At 42.9% G+C, this 18,840-nt stretch overlaps 1 protein-coding gene and 1 non-coding gene across 5 annotated transcripts in view; one reads left to right on the forward strand and one right to left on the reverse strand.

The window, feature by feature from the left end:
* The first annotated feature begins 3,782 nt into the window (after positions 1 to 3,782).
* EVI5 (ecotropic viral integration site 5) overlaps positions 3,783 to 18,840 on the forward strand; it is a 260,068-nt gene continuing 245,010 nt past the window's right edge. For 2 of the 4 annotated variants that reach the window (XM_066376780.1, XM_066376784.1), the window contains exon 1: positions 3,783 to 4,207. The gene's annotated coding sequence lies outside the window, so the exon portion shown is untranslated. The remainder of the gene's footprint in view (positions 4,208 to 18,840) is intronic. The other 2 variants (XM_066376782.1, XM_066376783.1) reach the window with 1 other exon arrangement.
* On the reverse strand, positions 8,099 to 8,205 carry LOC136401896 (U6 spliceosomal RNA). Its single transcript, XR_010750821.1, has one exon. It is a non-coding gene; the product is annotated as a U6 spliceosomal RNA (small nuclear RNA).

Raw genomic sequence — 18,840 nt, forward strand, 5'->3', positions numbered from 1 at the left:
GCTGGGGCTACTGAGAAGCCTAACTCAAAATAGGATTTCAATCATTGCAAAAGCTCTTGATCAGTGGGTAAGTAATAACCCCTTCTGGCATTAGACTGATTGGATTCAAAGCCATGCCCCCTCCCCAGTTTTCATTGTATAAATAGAGGCAAGTTACCTAGTACTTAATAAGTCTTAGTTTTCTCCTATGCAGGGGGGTTATAATATTACTTGCTTCCTGAGGATAGTATGAGGACTAAAGGAAATAACGTATGTACAGCCCTTAGCCAATACTCATACACAGTGAGTTCTCAACTGTGTGTTAGTTTTTTTTTTGTATTTTTCTGAAGTTGGAAACGGGGAGGCAGTCAGACAGACTCCCGCATGCGCCCTACCGGGATCCACCTGGCATGTCCACCAGGGGGCGATGCTCTGCCCATCTGGGGTGTTGCTCTGTTGCAACCAGAGCCATTCTAGCGCCTGAGACAGAGGCCATAGAGCCATCCACAGCACCCTGGCCAACTTTGCTCCAATGGAGCCTTGGCTGAGGGAGGGGAAGAGAGAGACAGAGAGAGGAAGGAGGGGGGAGGGGTGAAGAAGCAGATGGGCCCTTCTCCTGTGTGCCCTGGCCGGGAATCGAACCCAAGACTCCTGCACACCAGGCCGACGCTCTACCACTGAGCTAACCGGCCAGGGCTGTTAGCTTATTTTTAAAATAATCAACTTCATTTATTGTTATACAGTTTTTAGATAAAATTTACATTAAATGAAATGTGAACTGTACATTTTTGACAAAGTGAATACATTTATATAAATCCCACTTCTACCAAGATATAGACCATTTTTATCACCCAAAAAATTCTCTCATGTTCTTCCAAATCAATTCCCTGCCAAAGGCAACCAGTTATAATTTTTTCACAACAGATTAATTTTGTCTTTTCTAGAATTTCTAAGAAGTAGAATCATACAGTATGTACTCTTTGTGTCATTCATTTTTGAATAGGTAATATATTCACATGGTTTGAAATTGAAAAAATACAAAACGTCAGGCAGTGAGGTGTCCTTTCCAGCCCTGTCCCTTAATCATCCAATCTTCCTCCCTTGAAGCAACCAATGTTATTACTGTAGTTTTATGTGGGCCCATTCCACTTATTACATTCAGGGGTTTATTCAAGGTGCTTTGAGAACTCAGTTTTGTAGGTTACCCAAAGACTCACTCTTGTAACAGCCCAGCTAAAACAATATAATTTTAAAATAGCTGGAATTCCTTTCTGATTCTAAATGTCAAATTGTGACATTTTACCCTTCTAGAACATGGGTAATCTTTAAGCCCATCTTGTTCAAGTTCTAGCATTCTATGAGTCTTTCATTTATTAAACAAATATGTATTGAACAACTATGGAAATAAATCATGAGCCAAAGAAAACCAAGCTCCTGGCCTTATGGCGATAGTAGTCCAGTGGGGGAAACAAAAATTCACCAATTACAGTTTCAGTGCAGTGTGATATAGAAAGTGCCAAGGTAGGGAGGTCTGAAGGTGCTTCTTGGAATTAGAGATTAGATCTGAGATTAGAATGAGGGTTGAAGAACTTGCTAGGCACAGAGCAAAGCACGTGAAAAGGCTCTGTAGAGCAGGGGTCCCCAAACTTTTTACACAGAGGGCCAGTTCACTGTCCCTCAGACCGTTGGAGGGCCTGACTATAAAAAAAACTATGAACAAATCCCTATGCACACTGCACATATCTTTTTTTAAAGTAAAAAACAAACAAACAAAAAAAAAAACGGGCCCTGGCCTGTTGGCTCAGTGGTAGAGCGTCGGTCTGGCGTGCAGAAGTCCTGGGTTCAATTCCCGGCCAGGGCACACAGAAGAAGCGCCCATCTGCTTCTCCACCCCTCCCCCTCTCCTTCCTCTCTGTCTCTCTCTTCCCCTCCCGCCGCGGAGGCTCCATTCAGCAAAGATGGCCCGGGCGCTCTAGATGGCTCCTTGGCCTCTGCCCCACGCGCTAGAGAGGTTCTGGTCGCAACAGAGCCACGCCCTGGAGGGGCAGAGCATTGCTCCCTGGTGGGCAGAGCGTCGCCCCCTGGTGGGCGTGCCGGGTAGATCCCGGGCGCATGCGGGAGTCTGACTGTCTCTCCCCATTTCCAGCTTCAGAAAAATACAAAAAAAAAAACCCAAAAAAACCCCCCAAAAAACGGGAACAAATACAATATTTAAAATAAAGAACAAGTAAATTTAAATCAACAAACTGACCAGTATTTCAATGGGAACTATGGGCCTACTTTTGGCTAATGAGATGGTCAATGTTCGGTTCCATATTTGTCACTGCTAGCCATAACAAGTGATATGACGCGCTTCCGGAGCCGTGACATGTGCATCCCGCATCACCGGAAGTAGTACTGTACGTGAGCAACACCGCGCTGACCACCCCCCTTCCAGAAGTGCGGCGGGGCGGATAAACGGCCTCAGGAGGCCACATGTGGCCCGCGGGCTGTAGTTAGGGGACCCCTGCTGTAGAGGGAGGTAGCTTTGAGGGATTCGGAGAGACCTGTGTGTCTGGAACACAGACTACAGGATGGAATGTGGTTTGAGCAGTGAGAAGACATGGAGAGGTGGGCAAGGCAGGGACTATGCAGGGCTAGGTTAATTAAAGGGTTTTGTCTCAGAGAATAGGAAGCTATCGAAGTGGTTTATGCTGGGAAGTGACAGGGTGACAGAGCCTTAGGAAGCCTGTGTGAAGAAGAGATTAAAGAGGGGCTAGAGCCCATGTGGTTAAACTAGGTTAGTTCCTCCTCCCTACACCCCAAAGGTAGTTTAGACTAAGATGGTAATGGAGAAGATAGAGCAGGGCAGATTCAAGGCCAATTGGGATGTAAAATCAACAGGATTTTCTATTAGAGGAAACATAGAAGTGAAAGATATCAAGATGTCTCTCAGTTTTCCTATACAAGATGGATTCAGTTGCAATGAAATTGTTCCAATTGTTTTAAGTTCATTGAAATTAACTTAAAAGTTATGTAAAATTTTGCCTCATAAAATTTCCACATTTCAGTTGTTAGCTGGGTGGAGGGCATGGCTCTACTTCCTGTTTTTTGGTATTTTCTAATCTTGTTAAAAAATTGAGTTTTTCTTCTTCTATAGTATTTATTACATTGGAAGCCTTTCTAGAGATTATAAATTTAAATGAGAAAATAACCAGGGCTAATTTCTAGGCAAATAATTTTGAATTTTCTTTTTTGTGCTGATAATTACTGCTATCATTTTGTCACTTCTAAATGTAGAATGAAAGTAATTTATATTGCCTTCACTGTTTTTCTTGCCTGTTTTTTCTGGGATTAAACCGGAATTAGTATGTCGTTTCTGTTCCAAACTAAGCACTTTCCTTCTAAGAATTTCTTCGTTGATGTTGGATGGCTGCCCGGCTCGACCTCACATATTTGTGTCCAGGTTCTGCCCCGTGCCGGAGTCTGCATAAACACAGTGTGTCGGAGGGACTGACGCTAGAGTGATTTGCAATCACAAGTGTCATTTACAAATTGATAATTGTTTTTGAGTGAGACTTAGGTCGCCTCTTGGGGAGCTCAGCAGCCTTCGGAAGCCCCCGCGTCCGCGTCGCGTGCCCGCGCCTGAAATACAGGCGCGTAGGCGGGGCAGCGGGGCGGCAGCACCGGGTCCGCAGCCGCAGGCGCGGGGTCGCTTAGGGCCCCGAGGGCTGTGTCCTGTACGGCTCTCACATGCCAGGGGCGGTCCTGAGAGACGGAGGAAGTCAGCAATTTGTTAGGTGGAAGGCTGGTGCTTTGGAAGAGGCGGAGAAGGGAGCGGGATTTCCCCGCCCCCGGTGCCCATGGTCCAATCGCTTCGGCTTCTCCTTTTCTCGGCCGGCCGGGCCTCTAACCTGCTCGAACCATTATGCAGTAGAGTCGGCCCGGTCTCTTTAAGGCCCTGCCGCGCCTGCGCTTTGGGCTTTCCTGACGCGGCCCGGCTGGACCCCGGAGGAGCCCGCGGACGGGCGGGCTAGGGTCGCGTAGTAGTGGAGACAGCGGCGGTGCGCGGAGGGTCGGTGCATGTCGGAGGCTGCTCTGAGCCCCTGAGTGAGCGCGGCGCTCGACAGAGTGCGGGGAGGACGGCCGGCGGAGCCCGGAGCGGGCCGAGGCGCTTAGACACGGCGGCGCGGCTGCCGGCTGGATGGGAAGTTAATGTTTACCGCGGAGTCTACCCAACGTTTCCAAGGTGAGAGGCGCCCCGCCAGGCCGGGCGGGCTGCGATCCCGGGTTCCGCAGGGCGCACGGCGAGGCCGAGTCGCCCGCGTGGAGGCCGCCACCAAACTTGCAGCGCGAGCTGGCGGCGCGCCCTGCACCACCCGGGCCTAAGTTCCCTGGGTCGGCTGCGGCCCAGGACGCTCCTCTCGTGGGAACTGGGGAAGAAACTCTCCAGCGGGTCTTCCAGTGGCGTCCCAGGGAGGTGGAGGGATGGGGCAGCTTCGGGGCGCTTCTTCGTAAATCCTGTGCGCTTCACCCCAGCGCTGGAAGCCAGAAGTCCATTCCCTCTGGGTGACCTGACAGGGCGAGACCGTGCGCGCCCCTGGCAAAGTTAGCGTCTTTTTTTGGCCTCCGGGGTTCTGTGCAAGGTCCTGTCTCCAGGCAGGTGATGGGCAAGCCAGGTGTGCTAGCAAGGATGCAGTTGGGGAGCGGTTGTAGCCGTCACTGAATCACCTTATGACTAGCGGGGCAAGCCTCAAAATAACCGCAGAATTTCCGGTAGGTTGAATTGTGGTTTCGGTGTTCGCTTCTAGATGCTCTGATTTTTTTTGTCTCTTTCTGTCTTTTGGTTTTCTTAGATCAACTCAGTTGACATTTTTGCACCGAAGAGTTAATCAAAACTTTGGGATTGGTTCCTTTGCTTTGTTCATATCCATTTCTTTTAGAGGAAGATTTCGAAAAGCAGCATTTTCTTGCTCAGATATCTTTTCTTTGGGTTACAGTGTAGAATAATAAACTCCTTTCTTTGCCGAAGTAAGGAAATCAGGTGCTTCATGAAGATCAAGAAAAATTACCTGTTGGTAGTTTTTACCTTTGTTATGGGGTATGTTAGTAGGTATTTTTGTTTTTTAATTTTATTAGTAAACTTTCATCAATTTACAAGAAAGTCCTTTTACATTAAAATACTAGCCTTAGGTTTCTGAGAACTGTGTGTCAAATAAATCTTAGAAAACTTAATGAAGTATGATGTACAGAAAAAGTGCATAACTTAAGTGGGCCAGCAAAAAGTTCTTCCTGTGCCATCACAAATCAAGAAATGGACTTATCACTTGGTTGGGGATTTATACCCAGGGTGGAATTGTTGGTTTGTAAGGAATGTGAATGATAACTTTAGTATTAGGCCCTGATGAACATTTCCCCAAAGTGGTTGTACCAGTCAGCAGGGAATGATATTTCATTTACTCCACATCCTTCCTGATGCTTTTCAGTTTTTAAAACTTTTGCTGTTCTAGCAGAGATACAGTAATATATTAGTGTGGGTTTTATTTTGTATGTTCTTGATGATTGTGGTTGAATGTGTGAGAGTATGTGTGTGTGTGTATGTGTATCTTCCATTAGTTTTTTTTCCCCACTCTGTTTCTTTTTTTTTTTTTAATTTTAATTTTTTTTTATTTTTACAGAGTCAGAGAGAGGGATAGATAGGGACAGACAGACAGGAACGGAGAGAGATGAGAAGCATCAATCATCAGTTTTTCGTTGCAACACCTTAGTTGTTCATTGATTGCTTTCTCATATGTGCCTTGACGGTGGGCCTTCAGCAGACCGAGTAACCCCTTGCTCGAGCCAGCAACCCTGGGTCCAAGCCGGTGAGCTTTGCTCAAACCAGATGAGCCCGTGCTCAAGCTGGCAACCTTGGGGTCTCGAACCTGGGTTCTCCGCATCCCAGTCCGATGCTCCATCCACTGCGCCATGGCATGGTCAGGCCCCACTCTGTTTCTTGACCTGTCACTCATTTACTGGCTATATTTTATGAGTGGAAATTCTCAAATTTAATGAAATATACTTAATCTTTTCCTTTATGATTACTACTTTTTGTACCCTATTTAAGAAATCTATGCCCTGGCAAGTTAGCTCAGTGGGTAGACCATTGGACCAGCATATGGGCATCTTAGGTTCGGGTCTATGTCAGGGCACATAAGAGAAGTGACTATCTGCTTCTCTCCCTCCTTCCTCTCCCCTTTCTTTCCCTCTTCCTCTCTTGCAGCCAGTGCCCCATTTAGTCTGAGTGTTGGCCCGGGTGCTGAGGGTAGCTGAGTTGGTCCCAGGGCGTCAGCCTTAGGTGCTAAAAATAGCTTGTTTGATTCAGGTATCCACCTCAGATGGGGGTTGCTGGTTGGATGCTGGTCGAGGTGCATGTGAGAGTCTGTCTCGCTATCTTCCCTCCTCCCACTTAAAAGGAAAAAAAATCTATATCTGGTCTAAGACTATAAAGATATTTTCTGTGTTATGTTATAGGAGTTATATTTTGTTCTACTTTTCACATTTAAGGTATATAATTTATAGTAAATTACATATGAATAGTAGGGGTCAAGTTTTACTTTTTATCATTTGGCTATCTATTTGACTCAGCACAATTTATTGAAAACACTATCCTTGCATCTCTGCAATTTGTGGCACTTTTTCATTATCTTCTTGTTTTTTTGTTTTTGTTTTTGTTTTTTGTTTGTTTTTTTTTTCATTTTTCTGAAGCTGGAAACAGGGAGAGACAGTCAGACAGACTCCCACATGCGCCCGACCGGGATCCACCCGGCACGCCCACCAGGGGCAACGCTCTGCCCACCAGGGGGGGATGCTCTGCCCATCCTGGGTGTCGCCATGTTGCGACCAGAGCCACTCTAGCGCCTGAGGCAGAGGCCACAGAGCCATCCCCAGCGCCCGGGCCATCTTTGCTCCAATGGAGCCTTGGCTGCGGGAGGGGAAGAGAGAGACAGAGAGGAAGGCGCGGCGGAGGGTTGGAGAAGCAAATGGGCGCTTCTCCTGTGTGCCCTGGCCGGGAATCAAACCCGGGTCCTCCGCACGCTAGGCCATTATCTTCTTGTTAACATCACAAATTTTGGGAATTGGAATTGAATCTATATATCAATTTGTAAAGAATTGATATTTTAACAATCTTGAGTTTTCCAATTTATGTTGAGTTTCCAGTTTATAAAACTTTCCATTAATTTAGGTCTTTAAAAAATATTCTCAGTAATGTTTTATAGTTTTCTTTGTAAAAGTCTTGCACATCTTTTTTAATGCCCCCCCCCTTTTTTTTTAAAGATTTTACTTACTGAGTTTATAGTGATGAGATAAGGGGGGAACAGCAGGAAGCATCAACTCATAGTAGTTGCTTTTCATATGTGCCTTGATTGGGCAAATGTAGGGTTTTGAATTGGTGACCTCAGTGTTCCAGGTCGATGCTTTATCCACTGTACCATCACAGGTCAGACAAGTCTTGTGCATCTTTTGATATTTGTCCTTAGGCATTTGATATTTTTTGTTATTATTATAAATCATATTTTAAAACATTTATGGCTAGCCCTGGCTGGTTTGCTCAGCGGTAGAGCTTTGGCCGGTGTTTGGAAGTCCCAGGTTCGATTCCTGGCCAGGACACACAGGAGAAGCGCCCATCTGCTTTCCACCCTTCCCCCTCTCCTTTCTCTCTCTCTCTCTCTCTCTTCCCCTCCAGCAGCCAAGGCTCCATGGGAGCAAAGATGGCCTGGATGCTGAGGATGACTCCATGCCTCTGCCTCAGGCGCTAGAATGGCTCCGGTTGCAGTGGAGCAATGCCCCAGAGGGGCCGAGCATTGCCCCCTGGTGGGCATGCTGGGTGGATCCTGGTTGGGGGCATGGCACATGTGGGAGTCTGCCTGCCTGCGCCCCCTTCTCACTTCGGAAAAATACCCCAGAGAAACCTATTTATGGCTGCTATATCAAAATAAAACTGGTAATTTTTTTGATGGAGGCCTCTGGGATTATTTAAAAACAATTCTCAGACATCATTTCATCAATAAATTCTAAGTTTTTTTTTTAAAGAGTTGCAATTTTGCAGTTCAATGCAATACACGGTGTTCCGCCTCAGTTTCCCCTTTGGGCAAATGCACAAAATATGGAACGCTTCACGAATTTGCGTGTCATCCTTGCGCAGGGGCCATGCTAATCTTCTCTATATCGTTCCAATTTTAGTATATGAGCTGTCGAAGCGAGCACAAATTCTAAGTTTTTAATCTTCATATAGGACCTAGTCTTCATATACCTATGTTCTAGTTTTCCAAGTTTTTGTTTGTTTGTTTGCATGGTATCTCAGTGTCTTGGACCAATTAAAGATATATATAGTATTTAGTATATTAGGCTCTAGGGATGTAATACTGATTAAGATGTTGTCCCTGCCCTTAAGAAACTTAGAGTCTATGATGGGTTGTAGAATTTCAAGAAGAGACCTTTGTCCTCCACTAGGAAAAATGCTGTGATGAAAATTGGGTTGGCTGCATGCAAAGGGGGCATTTAAATCAAACTGGGGAGAGGTAATATGTAATATATCTGACTTTCAGTGTTCTGGGACTTGGGCAAAGGAAGTGGCCTGTGGGTGGGGGCTACTATTCACTGTATGTACAGTAGTCTTCCCCCCCCCCCTTTTCTGCAGGAGATACCTTCCAAAACTTCCCAGTGGATGCCTGAAACCCTGGATAGAACTGAATCCTATATACAGTATATGCTGTTTTTTCCAACATATGTATACCTTTTCATTTTAAAGAAGCACTTTATGGCTTCTCATTGTTACATCTGAATTGCCAGCATCACTACCTTTGCACATTGGGGTCATTACTAAATAAAATAAGGGTTACTTGAACACAAGCATTGAGGTACTCCACAGTCGATCTAATTGATATGGCTACTAAGTGACTAATGGCCGGGCCGTGTATACAGTGTGAATACTCTGGACAAAGGGATGATTATGTCCTGGAAGGGATGGGGTGGACAGAGTGGGATGGTGCAAGATTTCATCACGCTACTCAGAACGGCATGCAATTTAAAACTTAAGAATTGTTTATTTTTGGAATTTTCCATCTAATATTTTCGGACAGCTCGTGGATTGCAGGTAACTGAAATTGGAAGGTGAATAAGGGGGGACAACTGTACTTCTGCTTAATCCCTTAGCTTTCAACCTTGAGCGTCACTTCAGTTTCCTCTTCTTGGGTCTGGAGTCTTTGTGTTTCCAGAAATTAAATTTATGAGAGGATGTGATTAGTATGGAAGGGAAACTGGAGGTTCTGTGTACATACTTTATACAGACTTTAAACCACTAAGCCCTGCTTTTCAGCCCTGTACCTCTCCCCCACTGACTGTATACCTGGAGATTCCCAAGTGCTGAGCTTTACTGGAGTTCTGTTAGTGAGGCAAATCATTTACTGACCATATTTCCTTGTGCAGACCTGTCAGTTTAGTCTCTCCTCCTGTACTTAGTTACACATTCCTCCATCTCTTTTGTTGTTTCATGGATGCCATATCTTTTCTTACCTGTTTGAGAATGTTAAAGGTAGTTTCTTTAAGCTTTCTTTTCCTTGCATAGTTTGCTTCCTCCAAGTTGTTTTTTCATGATTAAGAGTGGTAACTAGTCTGACCAGGCAGTGGCGCAGTGGATAAAGCATCGGACTGGGATGTGGAGGACCTAGGTTCGAGACCCCGACGTCGCCAGCTTGAGCGCGGGCTCATCTGGTTTGAGCAAAGCTCAGCTTGGACCCAAGGTCACCAGCTTGAGCAAGGGGTTACTCAGTCTGCTGTAGCCCCACGGTCAAGGCACATATGAGAAAGCAATCAATGAACAACTAAGGTGTTGTAATGAAAAACTGATGATTGATGCTTCTCATCTCTCTCTGTTCCTGTCTGTCTGTCCCTCTCTCTGACTCTCTGTCTCTGTAAAAAAAAAAAAAAAAAAAAAAAAAAAAGAGTGGTAACTAAAAGTGGATTGGAAGCCCTGAGTTTATGGGTGGGGCTTACTGATTTAGAGATTTACTCTGTAATCCAAAAATCTAAAACAGTGGTTCTGAATTTTGGCTGCACATTAGAATCATGGGGAGCTTTAAAACACACACGTGTGCACCACACGCATACATGCTGCTGCTAGACCAAATACATTAGAATATCTGGGGGTAAGACCCAGATAGCAATAATTAAAAAAAAAAAAAGGTGGGCCCTGGCTGGTTGGCTCAGTGGTAGAGCGTCGGCCTGGCGTGCAGGAATCCCGGGTTCGATTCCGGCCAGGGCACACAGGAGAAGCGCCCATCTGCTTCTCCACCCCTCCCCTTCTCCTTCCTCTCTGTCTCTCTCTTCCCCTCTAGCAGCCAGGCCTCCATTGGAGCAAAGTTGGCCCTCACGCTGAGGATGGCTCTGTGGTCTCTGCCTCAGGCGCTAGAATGGCTCTGATTGCGGCAGAGTGAAGCCCCAAGATGGGCACAGCATCGCCCCCTGGTGGGCATGCTGGGTGGATCCCGGTCGGGCGCATGCGGGAGTCTGTCTGACTGCCTCCCCGTTTCCAACTTCGGAAAAATACAAAAAAAAAAAAAAAAAAAGGTGTAATTGCATACAGTAAAATACACAGCTTTTAAGTACAATGCTCACAAAAATTAGGGAATATTTTATAGCTTCATATTCATTTTGAAATATCCCCTAATTTTTGTGAGCAGTATATATAGCTTGATAAAAAGCATTGTGCAAACCCTAGAAAATTCCTTTATATTCATGCCTGACCTGTGGTAGTGCAGTGTATAAAGCATTAACCTGGAATGCTGAGGTTGTCTGTTCGAAACCCTGGCCTTGCCCAGTCAAGGCACATATGAGAAGGAACTACTATGAGTTGATGTTACCTGCTCCTCCCCTTCTCTGTCTCCTCTCTCTAAAATTAATAAATAAAATTAAAAAATATTTCTTTAGGCTCTGGCCAGTTGGCTCAGTGGTAGAGCATCTGTCCAGCATGTGGATGTCCCAGGTTTGATTCTTGGTAAGGGCACACAGGAGAAGTGCCCATCTGCTTCTCCACCCCTCCCCCTCTCTTTTTTTCCCTCTCTCTTCCCATCCTGCAGCCATGGCTCGATTGGAGTGAGTTGTCCCTGGGTGCTGAGGTTGGCTCTATGGCCTCCACCTCAGACGTTAAGAGGAGCTTGGTTGCTGAGCAATGGAACAATGCCCAGATGGGCAGAGCAACGCCCCCTAGTGGGCTTGCCAGGTGGATTCCAGTTGGGATGCATGTGGGAGCCTGTCACTCTGCCTCCCCTCTTCTCATTGAATTAAAAAAAAATTCTTTCATATTCCTTTCTTCTATATTCCCTACCCGTGCCCAAGGCAGCTACTATATTCTGATTTCTATCACCATAGATTAGCATCTGTGTTTTCTAAAGTTGCCAATGTCATTCCAGTGTGTGGCTAAAATTGAAACCATTAGTTGGGTGGACTGTTTGAAGCTACCTCCAGTGTCTCTGTCTTTCCTTTCGTCTTGGTCAGATTTATCAGAGCATGTTCGTTTTCTGCTTAAGGACAGTTCTTGTTGCCAGTGATCTGGGAAATTAGGGAGAGAGGGCTGAATGGGTAATGAGCCATAGAGCATTTAGTGTGTAAGGTCACATAATTGCTTCTTTTTGTTAAAATACCTATATGTGTTCTACCATGTATGGTTTACCCCCTTAAGGGATAAATCTCTAATCAGTTGATGCATTGAGGGTGGGCCAGGTAGCAACTTGGAGGAATGTTGGTTTTAAAATATTTAAAAAGCCTTCAGCCTGACCTGTGGTGGCGTAGTGGGATAAAGCGTCGACCTGGAACACTGAGGTTGCCGGTTCGAAACCTTGGGCTTGCCTGGTCAAGGTACATATGGGAGTTGATGCTTCCTGCTCCTCCCCCTTCTCTCTCTCTCTCTCTCTCTCTCTCCCCTCTCTCTAAAAATCAATAAATAAAATATTAAAAAAAAAAAAACAACCTTCACCTGGTCCTCTCTTGTTTTAGTTTCCCAACCCCCTCTTTGTTCTGGTAGTCCCTGAGCCTGTTCAAGATTCTGCAGTGAGACGGGGTTTCTTCTTAATTGTCAGCGCTGATGACTTATTTGGCTGTCTGAGTAGTCACTTACCACTCATCCATCTTCCTCCCAGCTTCCACAATTGTGTTGCTGTTGTCTCTTTTTCATTTTCTCTGACCTTATAGTTTGCATTCTAAAAACAGAACAAAAGAACAAGGAAAAAAAATTTTTTATTCTTGATTTAGTAGTGTTTTGGAACGGAGCAGAATTAGATGTGTGTGTCAATCTGCTATCTTAACCTGGAGTTTATCATCTGCTTTCCATTATTAAAAAATGTGTTGCCATTTGCTCTCCACTGTTATCTCCTCCTTATGGGATTATAGCTTTTGAATTTATTTACTGTTATCGAAATAGAATGATGTCACGAGGGAGAGAACCTAAATATTGACTCAAAATGTCATTTCTCTAGAAGTCCCAAAATTATTTTGAGAAGTACTCATTGTCTCAGAATCTTAATATCTCAGGCTTAGAAATGATTTTTAAAGATAAACCAGCCTATTGAGTATTTGATAGTTTCTGTAGTGAGAAATGCATGGTAAAGAAATGAGTGCCTGGAGAAACTGATTGAGCTATGGATCTCTGCAACGGGTCTGAAAATCCATATGTGCATTAAACATTTAATATTAAATGAATAAGTAATAGATCTTGTTTACTTAGAATATAAAGTTATTTAAAAAATTATGTGGTTTTCTCATATCGATCAATAATACTTTACTGTCATGGGAGAAGGTGTAATACTCAGAAATTTTCATTTTGAAAAAAGATTCACTACACCAACAAAAGTTAAAAACTATTGCTAAGGTTATAGAGGTCTTAATTTATAGTTAACATAAATTGGTAAATTAATGAGAGCCACCTATTAAAGACTCTTATGTTAAGCTCTTCTATTAGCCTTGTTATTCTTCAAACTTTTCTTTAAAAACACTAAGGCAGCAGGTTTCCAAATGATCTTGGAGACAGAGTTTTTACTATGAAGTTCAGGATGGAATGAAAATAGTATTCTCAATATAATTTCTCTTAGGCTAACTTTATAAAATTTAATTTGTTTACCTTTAAATTATGTCTATCCTTTTCTGTGTTAAAATGTCCTTTCTTATATGAAATTTGTGATGCTAGATATTGGTGGGCATGTCCTTATTTGGTAGAATAAAAGGCTGTCAGCCTTCTGTTCCTCTTCAAATTAATTTTTGATGTTTTTGTAAAATACAAACTTACCACTGTATACTAGCCTTTTTGCTCCTCCAGAAATTAATTATTTTATCTTTATGTTTGCATATAAAATTCAAGCTATCAATCAAAGATAACATGGGCAGTTACTCTGTATCATAGGTATAATAGTTCCTCCTCATTGGAAACAAGTGGGTTAATTAATTTGTCTTCAGTGGGTTGAACCTGTTAACTTTGGCTCCATGTGTTTATTCAGAAGGAGTCATCTCATTTCTCATTATTGCAAGTTGCCTGGTGTGTTTAATTGTTGCCATTTCCAGCTGTTTATTTAGTTCAAAAGAGCTCTTCCTGCCTGTGCTGTCTGTTTATCCTTTAAGTGGCCAAAGACAATGTGGTTTTAGTGCTGGTTAATTTTCTTTGCACTAATCCAACCCTCACTTCTGAAAAGTGTTTCCTGAAGCTGGTTACACTGGCTATAACCAGACCAAGTGGACATAAAACTTCATTAAATTTCTAGGTCATTTACTGACTCAAAGTGGCCAAAGACAATGTGGGTTTAGTGCTTGTTAATTGTTCTTTGTACTGATCCAACGCTCACAGTTGTACTCTGAAAAGTATTTCCTGAAGCTGCTTATGTTGGCTATTATTTGATTCTTCATTGTTGGTTTTACTGTTCATTGTCTTGAGTTCATTATTAGGACTCTCTCGTTAAGGAACTGCTAACTACTGTATTATAGGAAGGGACCTTATGAACAATGGGAACTGAACTGGCTTTATTATGGATAATTGCTCTCTCTCTCTCTCTCTCTCTCTCTCTCTCTCTGTCTTTATTAGGAAAGTGTAAGCATTGACAGAGAACTGAAGATGGGGATATTGTCCTACTTTTGACTTGGTGCTCAAATGATTAGGTGCTGTCTTCTTTGGCCTGGCATAGTTCTTTGGCTATGCCAGAAATGAATCTGTCATTCTCAAAATTATGTTAGTAAGTTTGTCAAAACAGTGTTAGCAAATACTTTATGAAAGTGTAGCTTTAATGAACAATTGTGTAATATGTAATGAGTAATTGGATAATATGATATCTTAATGAGATACATGAGAAAAGGATAGAAGAAACATTTAGTATCTTCAGGTATACTGGAAACCAAAATAGTTTAGAAGACTGAGCCAGAATTTGATAATGAGAAGATAGACTGTGAAGTAAATTGAGAATAAATTTTAGGGAATAAACCCATAAAAAAAGTAATACCTTTGAATATTTATTTGAACTACATATAAGAGATGAGAATAAACTTAGTTTCAACTTGGCTGCCTTTTTGGAAATGTAGAGAAACTTCATTTGTATTGCCAGATAAAAAAGATTGTCAAGCATGACAGTACATTTACTTTTAACACACAAGACAAGGAAAATGAGTCAGTAAATGATCTAGAAATTTAATAAAGTTATAAATATTGTTCATAAATCATTAAAACCACCAAAGAACATATTTAGCATTTTCTTTTCTTTTTTTTTGTATTTTTCTGAAATTGGAAACAGGGAGGCAGTCAGACTCCCACATGCGCCCGACCGGGATCCACCCGGCATGCCCACCAGGGGGCGATGCTCTGCCCATCTGGGGCATCGCTTTGTTGCAACCAGAGCCATTCTAGCGCTTCAGGCAGAGGCCATAGAGCCATCCTTAGCGCCTGGGCCAACTTTGCTCCAATGGAGCCTTGGCTGCGGGAGGGGAAGAGAGAGACAGAGAGAAGGAGAGGGGGAGGGGTGGAGAAGCAGATGGGCGCTTCTCCTGTGTGCCCTGGCCGGGAATCGAACCCCGGGACTCCTGCACACCGGGCCGACGCTCTACCACAGAGCCAACAGGCCAGGGCCATATTTAGCATTTTCTATATGTCATGCACAATGATAGGTATTGGGAAGTCACCGTTGATAGATTCTTGTTTCTGAGAAAGAAAATTTTTTTATAAAAGCATAATTTAGTGATTAAATTGTCTTAAAACTTGAGTCTTTTCTTTTACTACTAAAGAGAAATGCTGAGTGAAGTAAAAGTTTTAAGTCTTAAACTTTTTTTTAGGTAAAATTTACATGTAGAAAAATGCACAGAACTTAAGTATACAATTGATTGAGTTTTGATACATGTATTTGCCTGTGTGAATCCCTCATGGTTCATTTAGTCCAGGGGTCGGGAACCTTTTTGGCTGAGAGAGCCATAAATGCCACATATTTTAAAATGTAATTCCGTGAGAGCCATACAACGACCCCTGTACGTTAGGCATTATCCAATAAAAATTTGGTGTTGTCCGGAGGGCGGCTGTAATTGGCTCCAGCCATCTGCAACCATGAACATGAGCGGTAGGAAATGAATGGATTGTAATACATAAGAATGTTTTATATTTTTCACATTATTATTTTTTTAATTAAAGATTTGTCTGCGAGCCAGATGCTGCCATCAAAAGAGCCACATCTGGCTTGTGAGCCATAGGTTCCTGACCCCTGATTTAGTCAATCCCTATTGTCCTGTTATCTTTTAGATTAGCTTTTCTTGTTCTTTAACTTCATAAATAGGACAATACAGTGTGTATTCTTTTCTGTCTGGCTTCTTATGTTCAGCATATGATTTTGAAATTCATCCATGTTGTTGCTCATATCAGTAGTGTGGTCTTTTAAATTGGTGTGTAATAATGCATAGTATAACACAGTTTGTTTATCCATTCTCCCATTTGGCTATTATGAATAAAGCTTTTATGAATGCTTGGCTACTAGTCTTTTTATTTATTTATTTATTTATTTATTTATTTATTCATTTTTTTTTTTTTTTTTTTTAGAGAGGAGAGAGAGAGACAGAGAGAGAGAAGGGGGGAGGAGCTGGAAGCATCAACTCCCATATGTGCCTTGACCAGGCAAGCCTAGGGTTTCGAACCGGTGACCTCAGCATTTCCAGGTCGATGCTTTATCCACTGCGCCACCACAGGTCAGGCCTAGTCTTTTTATTAACATACATTTTTATTTCTCTTGGATAAATAACTTGGGGCAGAATTACTGAAATGTATGTTTAACTTTAGGAGACATTGCAAAACAGTTTTCCCAAGTGGTTATACTATTTTATATGTCAACCAGCAATCTATGATAGGTTTACTTGAATGGCAAATTAGAATTGAATTTCAGAAAGATTATCTTGGTATAATGGATACAAGACTTGAATTGGGGAAAACCCACAATAAAGTAATACAGTTGGAAATTGATATGTTCCTGTTCTAAGGAATTGATAGGGAGGAAGATAATTTCATGGGTTCTAGAGCTGTGATATATGGGTGAGGCTAAGGGAGGGGTCAGTTGACACCCATGTATCTGCCATGGGCTGCTAGACATCGGTGTGTCAATCATTAATAGAGAGAACACAGCGGAGGTGTGGCTTTTGGAGGGAAACGGGGTAATAATTGTTTTGTCTGTAAATAGTAATAGGGGTGGAAAGAAGTAGATGAGATAACTCTGGAAGTGTGTGTAGTAAGGAGAGAACCCAGGATGGAATTGGAACTTTGGGGGCCATTGACATTTAAGAAATGAACTGATGGAGAGTAGTCTGCAAAGGAAGAGAATATGTAGTAGCTGTTATAAAAGGAAAATCAGGAAAGTGAGTTAACAGAAGCTGGAAGAATAGAGCTTTGAAGGAAGGAGGAGCTTGAATGTTACTAATGTGACTAAAAAATATAGCCTTTTTGGAGGTTAATTTAAAAAATCTATTGAAATTTAAAATATAGCCCTGGTTAGAGCGTCTCAATACACCAAGGTTACGAGTTCTATCCCCAGTCAAGGCACACATAAGAATCAACTAATGAATGTATAAATAAGTGGAATGAGAAATCAATGTTTCTCTCTCTCTCTCTCTCATCAAAATACATACTTTTAAAATAGTGAAACAGACTCCTGCAAGCACCCTGACTGGGATTCATCTGGCAACCAAGCCCTCATCTTAGGTTGATGCTCAAATCAACTGAGCTATATATTTTTTTAATTCAATGAGAGGAGGGGAGGCAAAGACAGACTCTTGCCTGTGCTCTGACTGGAATCCACCTGGAAATCCCACTAGGGGGTGATGCTCTGCCAATCTGGACTGTTTCTCCGTTGCTCAGCAACTGAGCTCTTTTTATTTTTATTTTTTTATTTTTTATTTTTTTAAATTTTTATTTATTCATTTTAGAGGAGAGAGAGAGAGAGAGAGAGAGAGAGAAGGGGGGAGGAGCAGGAAGCTTCAACTCCCATATGTGCCTTGACTGGGCAAGCCCAGGGTTTTGAACCAGCAACCTCAGCATTCCAGGTCAACGCTTTATCCACTGCGCCACCACAGGTCAGGCAACTGAGCTCTTTTTAGAGCTTGAGGTAGAGGCCATGGAGCCATCCTCAGCACCCGGTGACAACTTGTTCCAGCTGAGCGATGGCTGCAGGAGAAGGACAGAGAGAGAGAGGAAGAGAGAAAGAGCAAAGCAAGAGGGGAGAGGTGGAGAAGCAGATGGGCACTTCTCCTATGTGCCCTGACTGGGAATTGAACCTGGGACATCTACAAGCCAGGCCAACGTTCTACCACTGAGCTAACTGGCCAGGGCCCCTGAGCTATTTTTAGCACCTGAGGCTGATGCACTGGGACCAGCTGAGCTATCCTTAGTGCCCAGGGCCAATACTGGAACCAGTTGAACTGGCTGTGGGAGGGAAAGAGAAAGAGAAGGGGGAGAGGGAGGGGGGGGGGGACGAGAAAGCATATGGTCACTTCTCTTGTGTGCCCTGACCAGGAATCGAACTGAGATGTCCATACACTGAGCCGACACTCTATCCACTGAGCCACGAGCCAGGGCCCAAAGTATTTAAAAAAAAAAATTAAATATATTATTGGAATCAGTAGTTGCAACTTATGGAATAATTTATAGAAAAACACATAAATGTAGAAAGGTACACTTAGAAGTGTTCATGGCACCTAATATATTATAGTAAAAATTTGGAAACAACCCAAGTATATCCATCAGTAAAGGATTGTCTAAATAACATATGATGCATTCAAATAATAGAATGCTATGCAGCTAATGGAGTATGGTACACACACACACATATGCACACACACATACTGTATTAGTTTCCTATTGCTGCTGTAACAAATTATCACATACTTAATGGCTTAAAACAGATATTTTTACTGGGCTAATATTAAGGAATTGGCATGGTTGGTTCTTAGAATAGAATCTGTTTCCTTGCCTTTTCCAGTTAAGAGTTGCATTCCTTTTATTTCTTGCATTGCATTCCTTGGCCCCCTATCTTCAAGGCCAACTGCATAGCATCTTCAGATGGACCCAACCCAGATAATTCAGTATAATCTCCTCATTGTAAGATCCTTGACTTAAATCACACCTATCAAATTTCTTTTGTCATTGAAACATTGACAGGTTCACCTGCTGGGGTTTTATCAGAGCCTGACTGACCTGGGGGCAGGAAATAACCAATTCCAGCCCACTCTAAATATCCCAGCCCACAGAAGGGAGTGAGGTGAGGTGTGGGTGAACACTGAGAAGTAATGTGATATTCAGTACAGAGATAAGGCTCACTAAAAGACTGAGATTGACTTCTCCTGTGT

Source organism: Saccopteryx leptura, chromosome 3 (assembly GCF_036850995.1).
Source record: "Saccopteryx leptura isolate mSacLep1 chromosome 3, mSacLep1_pri_phased_curated, whole genome shotgun sequence".
Classification (NCBI taxonomy): domain Eukaryota; kingdom Metazoa; phylum Chordata; class Mammalia; order Chiroptera; family Emballonuridae; genus Saccopteryx; species Saccopteryx leptura.